The sequence below is a fragment of the Ambystoma mexicanum genome, chromosome 4q (assembly GCF_040938575.1).
Source record: "Ambystoma mexicanum isolate Mex_15411 chromosome 4q, UKY_AmexF1_1, whole genome shotgun sequence".
Taxonomy (NCBI): domain Eukaryota; kingdom Metazoa; phylum Chordata; class Amphibia; order Caudata; family Ambystomatidae; genus Ambystoma; species Ambystoma mexicanum.
Genome location: NC_090928.1, coordinates 167,275,094 through 167,283,795, shown reverse-complemented (window position 1 = coordinate 167,283,795; position 8,702 = coordinate 167,275,094). Strand labels below are relative to the sequence as shown.

General features: G+C 40.6%; 1 non-coding gene across 1 annotated transcript; it reads right to left on the bottom strand.

The window, feature by feature from the left end:
* Nucleotides 1-5,739: 5,739 nt before the first annotated feature.
* On the bottom strand, nucleotides 5,740-5,870 carry LOC138468674 (small nucleolar RNA SNORA49). The gene has a single exon (XR_011268412.1). It is a non-coding gene; the product is annotated as a small nucleolar RNA SNORA49 (small nucleolar RNA).
* Nucleotides 5,871-8,702: the final 2,832 nt, after the last annotated feature.

Genomic DNA, 8,702 nt, shown 5'->3' with positions numbered 1-8,702 from the left:
AATGCAGACAAAAACTTCCAAAAAGCATTTATAGTAGAATAAGCATCAATTTCGAAATATGTATTTTGCTTTTTGCAAAATGCAGTTATAGCATGTGTTTTCTCTGCGGTTGTCTCTATTACCACCATCTCAAGACACTCCATCTCTGTTTCCTCTGTCCTTTGACATAATCCTTGTGCCTAAAAGCTTGTGTACTGTGTAGAAATGTTTGACCAGATCACATCAAGTGGCCCTTGATTTCATTGTGCCACAATTAATGCTTTGTTGTAATGTGTCTATCTTTATTATCTCCATGGCATGCATGTTTGTTTGCATATACGAGGTAACGAGTGCCCAGAGTACAGGATGCCGTGTGAGTGCTCTGCTTTCCCTGTGCTACTCTAAATTCTTTAATACACAGTTATGAAACCTACCTATGGTATGTATTTTGCCAAACTCTGATACCTGAAAAGTAGATCTACACAGGCTTGACATTTGGCCAACTTTGCACCAAACCTGAAGATGAACTGGCTTTCTGTTAAAACTCAGTTACCTGTTTAATGGTATCCACTACAGAGTGTAATTTTCTTTCTGACTTTGAGAACTTTCAGACATGTAATTGTTCATTTTGCTGGAGCTGTAGATGGTAACATAGCTCAGTGGCTTGAGCGCTTGCTGCTGCAATGTGTGTCTGATCTGCAGGTTGCAAGTTCGAAACCTGGCAAAGCCAACTCAGCCTTTCATCCTTATAAGGTTGGATGATATTGTATATATATATTTGTTTGATATACATCGCTTAAGCTTCAGTGCTATATAATAAACATAATTATCATTTGACCTTGGATGTCTGCTTACATTCACAGTAATTTGCTTATATGGGCCTATATACTCTGATATTGACGATAGCTATGGTGATCCATTCTTGGATGAAATGTATATCACATTACAGTGATATCTTAACCATATGTTTCGTAGTGTACTTAGGAACAATGATATGTGATGCCACTTCCTCTTTTGTCAAGGGGTGAAAGGTTATATTCCATCGCTTCCTGTGATGTCACTTCGTGATGGGGTCAAATGACATCACTTCCTGTGATGTCATCAGTGGTTAAGGGTCATGTGATGTCACTTCCAAAACCCCTGCCATTTTGGTGAAATGACCTCCCTGCCGTAGATGCTGACTACATTACGCCTTTAAGGCTCAAATGCAGATTATCAGTCAAAAAAGGTGCCCATCTGCAAGCAAAACACAATTGACCGAACGTTTGAATTACTGAAAATTAGACTTTGATGCTGACATATAACTGCTGGTGATATTGCAGCCACAGAAGTCGTGATGCACTGTTGTGATAGTTTGTATGTATGTTGGATATTGTGGCTACTTTATACATAATCCTAATGCCAAATGCCAGACAGCTCACCAGACACACAGGACTGTGACCTTGAGTAATCAATGCACAATTATTGTCATGTTTTCTTGGCTGTGCTTATTAGTAACCAGAAGGTCCACATTGTTTTGACCAGATGTATTGTTCTTCTGAATCACAGTGTGATCTTTGGGAACATACATCATATTGTTGCATGCAAGTAGATGTGCACGCTGATTCATGGAATTATTTGCGCCGAAAAACGGGGATTTGTGCGCCATTCTGCCCGCAAATCCCCATTTGTTAAACAGGGATTTACGGGCTGAATGGTGCCCAAATCCCCGTTTTTCGGCGCAAATAATTCCGTGAATCAGCCCCTAAATCTTGTTCACAAGTTTCAGTTGCTTAGGGGTGTTTACTGAGCACACTTAAATAGTATGTTGTCCATATAATATGCAGTCTCATAGTTTGTTTCCATTCGAGTGCACTGCCATATGTCTAACGTGCACACGGACAATCGTCAGGTAACAGTGCCCATTGATTGCACTTTATAACTTCCCAGACCGATATAGTGTCACTTCATACTCCATAATATATTCAAAATTATGCATTTGCCTTAGTTTCACTTTTTAGCACAGTTCTTAACAAACATAGGTAAGTGTTTTGTAAATGAAAACAAAATAAGGCACATCTGCATCTTGTTCAGACCAGGAGAAACTGGCAACATTTTCTAGAAACACATGTCAATGTTAATCTTCAGCTGATGGATTGACCTTGCCTTCCCTTTCATCGCTCCTGAAGCATCTGCCATTAGCCTGGTTTTTGGCATCATCAACTAGTACAGTTGATGTTGCACATGATGTGGAGGGTGTTGTAGTTGAGGACTGGCTGTGAGTGGCATCTGCCTGTTAGTCATCGTTGTTTATTTATTTATTTGCATTTGTTGAGCACGCAACAGCCCAAAGGCATCGTGGCGCTAGTTACAGACATTTCTTAGTTACAGAGATTGTCCATGGTTAAACAGTTACAATGGTTAATATCACTGGTTACCAACAGTTTTACATAATTACAGATAATACTTCTTAGTTACAGTTACATTGACTTTTGCATGTTGTAGAGTGTTAGAACATCATACTCCTTTTCTTGCACCTCCAAAAGCACAACTCTTGTCAAAATATCCAACATCAAAGTCAATGCCTCATTGTGACCATTCGTGGGGTTCAGCTGCAGGGACGTCATTTCACCAAAATGCCTGGGGTAGCCGAAGTGACATCACACAACCCTTGGCCCCCTAGTGACATCACAGGAAGTGATGTCATTTGACCCCACCCCGAAGTGATATCGCAGGATGCGATGGAACGCGACCTTTCACCCGTTGACATAACAGGAAGTGGCATCACATAGCATTGTACACTACAAAAAATATGGTTACGATATCGCTATAATGTGATGTACATTTCATATAAGAATGGATCGCCATATGTATTATTAAGATCAGTGTGTATAGGCCCATATTACCAAATTACTGTGAATGCAAGCAGACGTCCATGACCAAATGATAATGATGTGTTATTATAAGCGCTTTATATTAAGCGCTTTATAAAGAAAAAATATACACCCAATATCACCCAACCTGTGTTGGTACTCATTTATCGACCTCAGAAGGATGAAAGGCTGAGTAGTTTAAGAACAGACTAAATCAGGGACTCACCCACTGAAGTGTGCCTGAAATAAACATTTAATGAGTCTAGCAATTATTGTATAGAATTCCAGAAAGACACATTATTTGGTATTGCTAATCTTTCTTATTTAGGGTCACTGCTCAAAGTGTTAGACTTGTGGCACTCCTGTTCTTATTTTTCTTTGTTTTTTAAGGGACTTTAGTTCTGGAGTGGCTGGCTTTCTCGTTAAAGAGTCACATGGTGCTGGCCACAGCCCATGAGCTTACATTACATTCTAGAGGTCGCAAGGGTGACCACAGAGGTAGCAAGGGAGACCTCATAGGTCGCAGTTGCGACTTCTGGCGACCCCTAAATGACGTCCCTGTTCAGCTGTAACGCATAGAATACAATGTATTTTGCTGATTATGAACTCATTTTGTCTTGATCGTCTTTTCTACAGAATTGGTCAGCAAATCCAATGAACCTGGCAAGTGCCAGAACTCGGCTTGACCGTGAAACTATCCACAGGTGCAGCATTAAAGCCCTTTGGACACAGAGCTGTGTGACAACTGACCAGTTTGTTCATGCCTTCCAACTGTGTGCGTTACAGTTTTGGAACATCCAGTGGCTTATTCTTCATTTGGTAGCTGTATAGTTGTACACAGCAGGTCTGGCTGCTCAAACAGTGGCTAACTCCTTAGATTAAACCCACTCAATTATGATGACATCAGTTTCCAGTTGAGACAGGTGATATTGATGGTATAACAGTCACAAATAGGGGGTATGGCACAAGCACTGCGAACATAGTCAACTTTCAAGCAGAGGCCAAGGCATTAGTGGGAGGATTTGCATCTTGTGGGTGCTGTGTACAGTTATATAGGATTGGTGAAAGAGATTAAAGTTCATTGATGCAGGACTTCCTTTCCAAGAATGCCATTCTGACACAGTGCCCTGCTTTTCCAACTCGTGCACTGTCCTCAACCATTTTTTTGAGTGGAAAATATTACCCTACATGGGTATTTCAAGAAACAAGTGAGAAATGTGCAGACACATTCAATGACAGAGTTACTATCTTTAACCACAATGAGAGCTACACACCAGATGACCATATATGGTATCTCGAGGTCGCTACCAACAGATGACAATGCATACCTTTGCCACCACCACCTGTATGAGAGATCTATGTTGCAATAATCAATGCAGGGATATTCCCCCACCCCTAATCAAAAGTGTCACACCAATATACCTATCAATCTATTTTAATTCATTACAGCCCTATCTAGCTACCATATGATGCCACATAGATCCCTCACCCCTGAGCTATAGAGATGCCAAGAATCATATTTCAAAAAAGGTAGCAGACGCTCCTCTCCAGAAAGAACATGGCATGATAACCTGTTCTGAGATGAGAGTTTACAGCACACGCTTTCTGCTCACTGTACCTTTCATAGATGGGAAATATCCATTTGCATATCAGTCTTTGTCCCGCCCACATGGGCAGTCCAGCTCCGAAATGCTATGGCAATTCCTCTCTGAACAAGAGTACCAACAGCAACCCCATACAAGTGTTTCAACATTGTTGGGCCTCATCAGTGAGGTGAAGCTGTGCCTCACTGAGCACAGTGAGCAGGGAGTCCACGTCTAGTTGCCCCCAGGTAACTCAGGGTGACCAACCCCAAGTTCCTTGCAAATATTTCAAAAAAGGTAGCAGGCGCTCCTCTCCAGAAAGAACATGGCATGATAACCTGTTCTGAGATGAGAGTTTGCAGCACATGCTTTTTGCTCACTGTACCTTTCACATATGGGAAATATCCATTTGCATATCAGTCTTTGTCCCGCTCACATGGGCAGTCCAGCACCGAAATGCTATGGCAATCCCTCTCTGAGCAAGAGTACCAACAGCAACCCCATACACGTGTTTCAGCCTTGTTGGGCCTCATCAGTGAGGTGAAGCCGTGCCTCTCTGAGATGCCAGGAATCAGGCTGATGTTTATAAAGCATATATATATATTTTTATGAAAAGGACAAGTAATATGTGTACAAAATCACAAATCACAAAATCACAAATCACGCCACCTCACTCAGTGGCCCAAATGCTTTTCTTTCCTAGTGATTCCCTTTTACACAAATTGCAATCAATAGTTGGTTTAGGATAACAAAGATCACAGACTGATTAACCCAACAAACTGTACATTTTTTCTTCTTGGTTATGTCCACCCTGGTCACTTGCAAACACAGGCCTAAAGAATACTTCAGATACCTGGGTCACTCACAAAATACTCTTATTGTACAGAATTGTGCAGCACCCCGTGCATAACAAAACAATTTAACTTCACTGTATACTTTGAATAGGGTTTACTTTAAATAACATTTAGCACCTTGAAAGATGACCAGATCATACACTTTACAAAACACTTTACATGAAGTTTACTTAATATAACATGCAGCACTTTTCTATTGACAAACGCAATTTCACACATGCAGCACTATTTATTTATCTATCTCCCTGCACACTTGGCAATGCTAGCACTGTTGGAGCACAGCAGACCTTTAAAAACAAAAGGCCTCATTGCGATGCTGGCGAAATGGGTTTAACGGGGCCGGTTGACCTGCAGGCGCTGTTAAACCCATTCCGTCCTATTACGAGGTCCCCTTGCGGGACCCGCTCTGGACCTTTGCGGGTCCCGCGAGGGGACCAGCATACTAACAATGGGCCCGTCATTAACGGGCCCGTTGTTAGCTCCCTCCCGTTTCCCATTGAGCCCTATGGGGGCTCAATGGGAATGGGGATGGTCTGGGTTCCCTGAATGGGGAAATACCGGGCCCTTCAAAGTCAGAAAGGCCCGGTATTTCCCCATTCAGGAACCATGGACCCAGACCCGAGTTTGGCTGCCTTCAAACTCTTAATGATGCCCTTTATATATACCTTCACTGAATAAACATTGTTAAAGGGACGTTATGGTTAAGGTGCACTAATAGCAACATATACAATTTATAGAAAAAACGTTGTTAAAGGGAGGTTATGGTTACAAGTAAAACTGAAAACCCACAGAAAAGTGCCAGTTATTGTAAGCTAAGCAACCATAACTCGCGCCACCACTGTGCACTGCTATGAACCAACACCCAATACATGAAAGATGACATTGAAAATGTCACTGATGACATCACATATCTGGGCCACTTGTTTTAGTTTACTGACATGATTAGGCATATGTTTTGTTTTTACTGACAATAAGGATATGCAAAATGTAAAAAAAAGGGCTGTATAGCTACACATTAACCTTTTTATATGACAGTACTTTCCTTAGAGTTTAATCTGAGCGCATAGTGCACATACATGGGGCAGTAAGCACGCCTCAAACACACAATTACTTTGTGTACATGATGATTAACTCTAATGTTATTGTCATTTTTGGTGCTTTTGTTTCTTTTTTCCTTTAGTTTCACTATATGTGCTTCTAACTGGTTTGCATTGTGCATTTCACCAAAATCACCCAATGTCAGTTGGCTATGGGGGAATTAATTAAATTATTATTGAGTAAAACATATTAAAGATCTACTTGGTCAGCCCACCCAATCAATAAGGCAATATGTTAAGTCAAACAGATGCTCACTGCACTTGGTTTGGTTGGACAGGCTACCGTCATAGAATATCTCTGGGTTTTCTACCCAGGAAAAGTAATCAGGGCTCTTGAATCATCCCCTTGGCCGCAGAGGGACTTGGTTAGATGGCCTCTCCAGGTGAAGTCATGGATACCTCACAAACCCATTCCTTTATTTGTCTCGCTAGGTTCCCTCCAGATTGTAGTCTTCCTCCTGGTATAATCCACCCCCCAAACAATGTTAGTTCTCCAGCATTTGTTTCAGCAGTTTAAACTGCTTATTTCAGGCTGCTCTACCCTTTTCCCATTGTGTATCGCTTTATAAATCTTTAACCACTACCCAAATTATCTAAATTATCAGGTTCCAGATACATGATATTTTGCCCTTAATGTCTCCCTGCTTTGGAGTTTATTGGCCGTAAACAAAAAATTCCAAGATATTGAAGATCTTGTAGATTGTGTAGGAATCAGTGCACTGGAACATTGAATCATGTGGTTATGGAATGTCCTGTGCAAATGTTGCTTAGGATAACATATTTAGACTAGTTTGGATCCTCTATTCTACAATATATTAAACATACAGAGGTTTTATTGGATCAATTGAATAAAACCTCTCATGTTAACCCACTCAGCCTGTCCCATCGTGGAGCGTAAACCAAAACAACATGTTCCCCTTCAGGGACTCAAGGGATCCACTCTGTATGTCATTACAGGAGCTGCAAGACCCGAGGCTCAACTTGAAAATAATTAAATAGCTTGAGTGTGCATCATCAGATGAAATCATGTGATGGTGCCAAGTTAACTAATCTTTTTTTTTAAATAAATGTATTGATTTAGTTGAATTCAATCAACTTTTCAAAATACATATAGCAATTTCAGCAATATGTACAAATATCAAATTCAAACTTATCCAAAACCATTTAAACAAAGTATAAGGATAATATCAAATACAATCATTCAAGAGAAAATTAACCAAATAATATACATTAAAAAAGCACAGTACCATGAAAAAAAGAATCAAAGGGAGAGAAGACAAAATGTATCAATAGCACAACTAATTCATAAAACATAACATTTCAAATAATATCTAGTTTCAAGTAAGACAAAAAATTTACAATTGCTATCTGAAGAGCCAAATTCGAAGAACCAACAATAAATAACCAACATTGGCTAGGTTCCATGTTAACAAATGAAGAACAAAGCTTGTTAAAATGTATTTGTCTTTTAGCACATAGCAGAGGACATTGGGCCTCATTACATGGAATGCGGTGTTGCCGCCGGTACCATATCGGTACCACCATGGAGGAAAGGGCAATTACCACCCCATTCCAAGGTTGACGGGGCGGTAATTCCCCCTTTCTCCATGACCCTTCCCCATTCTCATTTTTGCCCCATAGGGCTCAATGTGAATGGGGAAGGAGCTAATTACGGTACCGCAAATTGCGGTACCGTAATTAGCACCAAGGTCCCTTTGCGGGTCCCAACTTTAACGGCTGGTCTACACCAGCCGTTAAGGTCAGGTCCCACAGAGGGACCTCTTAGTAAGGTGCTAAGGCTTTACCAGTACCGGTGCCCTTACCAGTACCGGTAAACTCTTACCACCTTCCGTGTAATGAGGCCCATTGAGTAAGAAGGTGTTCAAGAGATTCTGGAATGCCAGGAATGTTACAAAACCAACACATTTTTTTTTTCACTGGGCAGCATTTTACGTAAGGGCAACAGATCTCTGGTCTGCCATATATGGCATCGAAAAAGCAAAATTGAATGTATGTCTATAGTTGATAGATGGTGCTTTGACCATATTTTTCCATGATGCCTCTCGATTTAGATGGAAAACAGAGATTAGGTGCATTTCTATATGTTAAACATGTTTGTTGATTATCAATCCAATCCATTTGATAAAGTTTGTATTTATCTTTGTCTGGATTTGAAATCAAAAGGTCGATTTTCATATCTGCATGTTCCAAGATCTTATACGTACAGGAAAGCCATTTCTGTACGAATAGATTTCAGTGTTGAACATATATTTCGAGAGTTATTTTAATAGGGATTCTATGTCAGTGGAGATGAGACACTTTCTCAAAAAAGCACAT